Raw genomic sequence first — 8,782 nt, forward strand, 5'->3', positions numbered from 1 at the left:
GGAAGATCCCACATGCCGTGGAGCAACTAAGCCCATGCACCACAACTATTGAGCCCGCGAGCCACAACTACTGAAGCCCGTGCGCCTAGAGCCCATGCTCCGCAACAAGAGAAGCCACTGCAATGAGAAGCCTGTGCACCGCAATGAAGAGTAGCCCCCGCTCGCCACAACAGGAGAAAGCCCATGCAGCAATGAACACCCAACGCAGCCAAAAATAAAATTAATTAATTAAAAGAAAAAAAGAATGATTCAAAAAAGTCAAAAGGAAATCAACGTCAGGTAAGCATCAGCACTATGGATTCTATAAGCCTAAGATCGCTTTGGATGTGGTGGAATGTGTGAGCTGCTAACAAAGAAATGTGTGTGGCAAGGAGCCAGCAAGTGTCGGAGGCAAGAAGGAGGCACATCTCTTAAAAGCAAAACTGGAATTTGAGCAACATGCCCTGATCCCAGCCAGCACCTCTTACCTTAGCAAGGCCTGAGGAGTCTATGTGCAGAGACTGGAAGGTGCTGGTGTAAAAGAAACTGCCAGAAGGTGAGCTGAAGTAAGACACAGGGGCCTGAAAACACCTGGAGGTCAGGTGGGTGCGTCGGCAAACATGACGTAGCTGGGGAGCGCTGTCAGAAAGCCACAGGTGAGCCTTCCTTAAAGCGGACAGATTTGGCCCGTTAGCAGCAGCCACTCTGCGGTAGCGTTTTTTGAACAAGGGCCTGGGTAGGCGGTGGTTTGAAGGACTGAGCTGCAGGGCAGCCCTGTTTACACAAGCAGAGCCTGGAGCAGCCCTGCCCCTTCACCCCATCAATCACCAGCAGTGGCTTCATCTCCTAGGGCACTAATGCCATTTGTTGATGCCCCAAAACCACACAGAGTAGGCGTCCACCAGATTATAACTTGTTTTCATATAGGGTGAAAATACTCAGACATAAAAAGATTGAGACTTGTGAAAAATCACATGGTTTCCTAAGGCTATAGATTCTCAACTCGGAGAATAGATGATATATTATAAGCATTGTCATTTGAAGAGATAATTAAATTTATGCTACCAAAACACGCAGAAGAAGAGTATTTTAGAAGTTTGTTAGGAAATGAATTAAAAAATCACATTATTTTCCTGGATTTTCTGTTTGGGGTATTTTTAGCTATTTAAAATTTATAATGTGCTATCCTGTCTTTTCTCATTCTAAATAAATATTTGCAGTCGTTTGTAACTTTGTGTTTTTCTTAAAGAGCATCTCCGCCATCGTATAGACTTAAGGACCTACAGATCTCCTGCCTCAGCTCCGGACTGTCTACCCACCCCACCAAATGTAAGATCCAATTCCTGCATTCGTTCAGTGGAGAAAAACTTCTCTCTGCTTAGTTAGCAAAGGAATTTAAGTGAAGGATGCTGTGAATGTTTGGGATTAAAAGTGAAATGGCTTTGTATCAAAGGTCAGCATAAAGTTCAGTTGTTTAGGCTACATCGGTTACAGTGTTCAGCTACTACTTATCCTAAGGAAATGGGTGAGCAGCAGAAATAAACTGATGGGTATGTTTAAAACACACTGCCAGTTTGTTTTCTGTATCTGTGAGTCTGTTTTGTTATATTTGTTTCATTTTTTAGATTCTACGTATAAGTGAAAACATACATTATTTGTCTTTCTCTGTCTGACTTATTCCACTAAGCATAATACACTCTAGATCCATCCATGTTGTTACAAATGGCAATTTTTTTCATGGCTGAGTAATATTCCATTGTATATATATACCACATCTTCTTTATTCATTCTTCTGTTGATGGGCACTTAGGTTGCTTCCATATCTTTGCTATTGTAAATAGTGCTGCTATGAACATTGGGATGCATGTATCCTTTCGAATTAGTGTTTTCATTTGTACAAATACTCAAGAGTGCAATTGCAGGGTCATGTGGTACAGAGAGCAAACTAGCAGAGAGGGGTTGAGGGAGGGGCAAGGTAGGTGAAGGGGATTAAGATGCACAGAATACTAGGTATAAAATAAAGTTACAAGGATGTAATGTACAGCACAGGGAATGTAGCCAATATTTTATAATAACTTTATATGGAGTACAATCCATAAAAATAGCAAATCAATTCACTATGTTGTACCCTTGAAACTAATATAATATCACAAGTCAACTGTACTTTAATTAAAAAACAAAAAACCACTCTCCCAGCCAATTTGATCGTATTTTTGCATCATCAAATCATGATGTTTTCATCAAGACAAACTTCACTAGTCTCTTCTCTCCAACTTCTCCTTTTCACTCAGAGGTATATTGAAAACTGTGAAGTGAGAGGTAGAGTGATCCCCAGGAAGTTTTCTTTCTACCTGTGAGAGGTGACCAAGCCTGGTTTTCCCATGTCTACATCAGGTTATTGTAGCTGCTGTCTAGACAGTCAATAGATAGATATGGGGTCATGAGAGTGATCCTCCTTCTTCCGGTCCTCTCGACTCTCTGAGGTGTTTTGAGCTAAAAGATGGTAGTATTTTTTGTTAAAGTAATCAAACAAGGAGGTGGCTCTAATGCCGTGGTAGCCTACATAAGCAGACCAAAAACGAAGCCAGAGTTATTGCACTGGAATCCAAGAAAATGAAACAACCAGCCACAAAGAGCCAACTGGGCTTTCCCAAATAAGGCAATCGCTTCAGCTATAGTCAATCAAATCATTTCCTTGCTTTGCTTCTGCATCTTCTCTATTTAAAAAAATCCCTAGCTCCTGTCAATGGAGCACTCCTAACCACTGTCATTTTGGTGCTGCCTGATTTGAATCGATGTCTGCTCAAACAAATTCTTGAAAAAAAAATGTTAATATGCCTCAGTTTACCTGTTAAGTTTCTAAACCCACTCACTGTAGATTAAAGATTGAAAGTGGCAGCCTCAGCCCTGTCTTGGTTCACAACTCATATTCCTACAACTTTTCCCACTCTATCCCCATCCCAGTGTCCTATACCCCAGAAAGCAAACTCTCCTGCATGGTGATGATGATGATGATGATGATGTCTGATATTAATTGAACACTTACTAGAACACATTATTCTTAGCACTTGTTCATATTATCCCATTAATCATCACAACCATACTTGGAGATATGTACTGTTCTTATTACTGTTTTACCAATGGGGAAACTGAGACTTAGATTCCTTAACCAAAGTCACAGATTGCAAGTGGCAGAGTGCGGTACACTTACGTAACCATAAACCCTTAAATATTAGAATGTAACTCCAGGAGGTGGAAATCTTGTTGGTTTTGTTCTTTGCTATAGACACTATAATGTTTGTTGAGTGAATGAATGACTTAAAGTAGAGCATGCCTAGAGATCATTAAGATAGAGATTCCCCAGAGAGGTTTGGTAGAATGGAAGGAGATGGGTGGATCAGGTGAAAAACAATGAGATCCTCCAGTTAGTTGGGCCATAACTTGGAGAGCAAATCTATACAACTGGGACTCATAGGTGTGTGTGGATATATGGGTAGGGGTGAAGGCAGGTATACATAATTGTTATATTTTGTGCTTTGTGGCTATTGAAACATCCTTAATGACTTTACTAGTTATTAGCAGCAGGCTTTTTTCCCCAGATGATTTTTTTTTTTGATATTTAACTTGAAAATAGTAACAAGTAACCCTAAATCTGGCTCATTTAATTCCATCATCATGGCTATGGTTACTGAAAAGTAGTTGAGGATTATTATTTTAGGACTTATTTCTTAAAATATCAAAATTGTGTGATATTATCACTCTGATGTAAATACACTCATCATCTGTTAGTTCTTTTGATTTATTCTCTACATCATGCTCCTCTTTGCCATATACGTTTTCTTATCACTTTTCGGACTTCTTAACACTTTCTTTTTTCTTAAAAAAAAACTAATTTCCTTGAAATTCATTCCTCCTTTTTCTTGTCCTAGTCATCATGAATAAATTGTGTATGTATGAAGGCACCAGTGTATATAAACGATGGGAAGGAGAATACATTAAACTGACACTGTCAGTCTTCTTTCAACACCAACCTCACAAGCATAAATTTCCTTTTTTTAAGAAAAAAAACTCTTCCACAAAAAGGCATTCTCAACTATTTAAGACCAGTTTTCTGGGGTTATATTCCAAATAAGTGCCAAAACTTGCAATTTAATAAGTGAGAAATAGTTTTATACCCAGAAACTTTCAAGGGAAAATATTTATTACCTGGGTGGATGGGTTCACTCCGGAGGAACCAGCTGAAGACAGACAGAGGTAGCACAGGGGGTTTCCTGCAAAAGAGTATTTATTGTTAGTCTTATTTAAGCATTGGCTTTCGTTGTAAAGTTAGAGGGCAGTTGACCTGGATGAAAATGGCCCTTAGATATAATGAAATCATACTTAACAATTGAGACATTCTTTATCTAAAAGACTCTTAAAAATAACCTTCTGAGTAAATATTAGTAACATTTAAAATATGAACAATTTAATAATAATGCTTGAAACTTTTCAACAGCTATATATAGCAGCCATCAGTGAATTAATATTTTGTTCCTATATATTTAACTAATGAGTAGTGTCTATTAAGGACAGAAATATAGGTATATAGTACTTTGTAAACCTGGTGAAACACCAAATATTGTTGGACACTAGCTTTTCATGTTTAGGAGTCATATACCTGGAGGGCAAGCAGGCCACTACCTGCCACAGCTGACAAGACAAGATGAAGAACGAGGAGATTATTTTCCTTGACATGGATTTATTATTCAACTGATTAATTTCTCAAGTCTGAAATTAAGTGAACTGATAAAATAAGAAATTTCTTATAAATATGACAGAGGGATTCACAAAATTTTACTTAGACAGAATTTTCATAGATGCATCAATTTGTCTTTACTTCTAATTCTAACATTTACAGCAGATGCTAAGCATGAGGTTTTGATTGATACCAGGAAAAACAGTCACAGCCAAGGTAACAGGGCTCTTACTCTGTCAGGTTTTTAGTGACATGAGTAAAGGTTTTAGATTAAAGGTTACAGCTTACTTTCAGAGCTCTTTCCACACATAGTATTATTTTACAGATAACTTCCTTTCCCACTCTCTGAAGTTCCCATCTTCCTCAGAGAAGTTGAGAGCCGGGAGATAAATAAAGCAAGAGACACAGAGAGATGGAAGGGTGAGGCTGAAAAGATTTGGGTTGAGATTCAAACAGCCCAGGAGTCGTCAATAACATTTTTAACATTTGTTAAATGTTAAAAAAATTAACATATAGCCATATAATAGATTATACTCCCAAATCTTAGATGTGAGGCTGTTAGTCTTAGAAACACACAGAGGAATGATGGCTAAACCTTGGGGAGTTATATTCCTGTAGATTATATTTGGAGAAGAGATACTGAAATACATAAATGATTTGGGAGATAATGGATTGCTATACGTAATTCACTGGAAAAAGTTTGCCTATATCTTAAACTTAAATCATCATTTCCAAAAGTGCATATGTTCGCCAAACCTGTTAATTTGAATATATAATCCATATTTTCTTTTTGAAAATTGTGGAAATGCTAAAAAACAGTTGTCATAAAAGTTAAATTTTCTCCTCTTGAACACTAGATTTTGTGTATCCCCCAAAATTAGTCTTAAACATCATGGTTTTTCATGATCTAAACAACAGAATGAAGACTGAAATAAACTAATCATCTTGACTTTTTCAAATAGCCGCCTTTGTTTTTTATAAAACAACATGAGGTGGGATGAATTGGGAGACTGGGATTGACATATATACACTAATATGTATTAAATGGATAACTAATAAGAACCTGCTGTATAAAAAACTAAATAAAATAAAATTCAAAAATAAAAAAAACAACATGAGGTCACTGACTGTAATTGTTTTTCTGTATGAAATTCTTCAGTGAGTTCAACCCGTCAGTCACGTATAGCTGTTTTGCCTGAAAATAACTCTCTTGCTAATTTTTTACACACATTTTGGCATCAAATTTCAGCATAACAAAAACACAAAGTTAACATTTATATTAGCTGATTTTTAAGGTTTGAAGTAACTGAATAGAAAAGTAAAAGAGAACAGAAAATTAAGAGGAAGATAAGTATTAATAAAAAAGAAAGAGCAGAAATTTAGATTATTGCCTTGAAACCACATGGTCAGATGTTAGACTATTTATTTGTTTATTTATTTATTTACTTTTAAAATTAGGGAAGATGTTTTATGGCCACTAGCTATTCATTGTGTGGATTGTCATTTAGATGCAATTTTGCTTATTCAAGTAGCAATGTCCTGCTTTACACACCTGAGCTCATCATAATTAGTCTCACACACACCATTCATAAAATTGTATTAGACTGCTTTTTTTTTTTTTTTTGCGGTACGCGGGCCTCTCACTGTTGTGGCCTCTCCCGTCGCGGAGCACAGGTTCCGGACGCGTAGGCTCAGCGGCCATGGTTCACGGGCCTAGCCGCTGCGCCGCATGTGGGATCCTCCTGGACCGGGGCACGAACCCACGTCCCCTGCATCGGCAGGCGGACTCCCAACAACTGTGCCACCAGGGAAGCCCTAGACTGCTTTTAAAAAACTATTTTTCTATTAATATAACCTGCAGAGCCATCCACAGAACCCTCTGTTTAGAGGTGACCATCAGTCTGACGTTTCCAGTTATCAATTCTTTGTTTTTCTTTATATTTTTATCATTATTATATGTATCCCTAATAACATAGATTAGTTTTGCTGTGTTTTAAAATTCTTTCTAAATGGAATCATACTTCATGAACTTTTGCTTTTTGCCCAACCTTAAGTTATTAGATTCATCCATGTTACTGTGTCTTTATAGTCTGTTCTCTTCTAGTGCTGTGCAGTATTTCATTGTATCAATATATCACAGTCTAGTTATCCATCCCATTGTTAATGGGCATTTTTATTATTTTCAGTTTAAGACTTTTTTTTTTTTTTTTTTTTTTTGCGGTACGCGGGCCTCTCACTGTCGTGGCGTCTCCCGTTGCGGAGCGCAGGCTCCGGACACGCAGGCTCCGGACCCGCAGGCTCAGCGGCCATGGCTCACAGGCCCAGCCTCCCCGCGGCATGTGGGATCCTCCCAGACCGGGGCACGAACCCGTATCCCCTGCATCAGCAGGCAGACTCTCAACCACTGCGTCACCAGGGAAGCCCAGTTTAAGACATTTAAAATAAATATTTCTGTGGACATTGTGGAGCACTTATCCTGATCCATATAAACATGTGTATCTCTAGTTATGTCCCACCTAGGGGGAAGATTCTGGGTCATAGGATAATATGTAATTATTCAACTTTAATCAATAATGCTTCCCTGTTTTCCACAGTGGTATAACAATTCATACCCCCGCCAGTGGTAGGAGTTTCTGCAGCTCCATATCCTCGCCAACACTTGGAACTCTCAAACTTGACTATTTTTTTTTTTTTTTACCAATCTGAGGGTATATTGTGTTTTTTAATTTGCCTTTTCCTTATCACCAATGAGTACTGAGTACCTTAGAAAATGTTTATTCACTGTCGGATACCTATAAATGCCTATTGAAATCTTTGGCCATTTTTCTGTTGAATTGTCTACATTTTTCTGATTGATTTGTATACATATTTTATATATTCTGAACAAGAGCCTTTTGCTGGTTATATGTCTTAGAAATATCCTGTGAGCCTTGCTTTTTTGCTATCTTAATTATATCTCCCTTTTTTGTTTTCAGTTTTGACATTACTTTTTTGTGTGTGAACATATTTTACCAACAGGCTACTGACTGGAATATTCCATCTAGAACATGAAACATTCACTCTGCCACATTTTTCAAGCACTCATTTTGTCCTCACGTACATTTTTTTATTCTGATAAAAACACACACACACATAACATGACATCGATCCTCTTAACAAATTTCGGAGTGAATGGTACCGTGTTAAATATTGAATAAGGACAATGCTGTACAGCAGATCTCTAGAACTTTTTCATCTTGCATGACTAAAACTTTATTACCATTGAACAGCAGCTCCCTATTTCCCCATACCCCTACCCTTGGCCACCACCTTCTACTCTCGATAAGTTTGACTACACTGGATATTTCATATGTGTGTAATCGTGCAGTGTTTATCCTTCTGTGACTGGCTCATTTCACTTAGCATAACGTCCTGGAGGTTAATCCACGTTGTAGCATATGACAGGATTTCCTTCACTTTTATGGTTGACTAATATTACATTGTATGTATATACCACATTTCTTTTCTTCCAGCTTTACTGAGATATTATTGATATATAACATATTTAAGGTATACAACATGATGATTTGATACATGTACATATTGCAAAACAATTACCACAATAAGGTTAGTTAACACCTCCATCCACCTACATAATTACCATTTTTTATGGTAATAATATTTAAGATCTACTCTCTTAACAACTTTCAAGTATATGATACAATACTGTTAAAGTCACCATGCTATACATTAGATCCCCAAAACTTATTCATCTTATGGCTAGAAGTTTATACCCTTTGACCAACATCTCCCCATTTCTCCCCCCACTCCCAAGCCTCTGGTAACCACCATTTTACTCTGTTTCTATAAGATCAGCATTTTTAGATGCTATGTATAAGTGAGAACATACAGTATTTGTCTTTCTCTGACTTATTTCACTTTGCATAGTGCCCTCAAGGTCCATCCATGTTGTCACAAAAGGCAAGATTTCCTTCTTTTTAGGGCTCAATATTATTCCTCTGTGTGTGTGTGTGTGTGTGTGTGTGTGTGTGTATGTGTGTGTGTGTGAGAATCACATTTTCTTTATCC

The 8,782-nt window shown here is 37.6% G+C and overlaps 1 long non-coding RNA gene across 2 annotated transcripts in view; it reads right to left on the reverse strand.

The window, feature by feature from the left end:
- Positions 1 to 4,185: 4,185 nt before the first annotated feature.
- Positions 4,186 to 8,782, reverse strand: part of LOC132530807 (uncharacterized) — a 98,441-nt gene continuing 93,844 nt past the window's right edge. Inside the window, exon 4 of one of the 2 annotated variants that reach the window (XR_009543896.1) lies at positions 4,186 to 4,250. This is a non-coding gene — a long non-coding RNA (uncharacterized LOC132530807). The remainder of the gene's footprint in view (positions 4,251 to 8,782) is intronic. The other variant, XR_009543897.1, reaches the window with a different exon arrangement.

The sequence above is a fragment of the Lagenorhynchus albirostris genome, chromosome 12, assembly GCF_949774975.1.
Source record: "Lagenorhynchus albirostris chromosome 12, mLagAlb1.1, whole genome shotgun sequence".
In the NCBI taxonomy this organism is placed as follows: Eukaryota; Metazoa; Chordata; class Mammalia; order Artiodactyla; family Delphinidae; genus Lagenorhynchus; species Lagenorhynchus albirostris.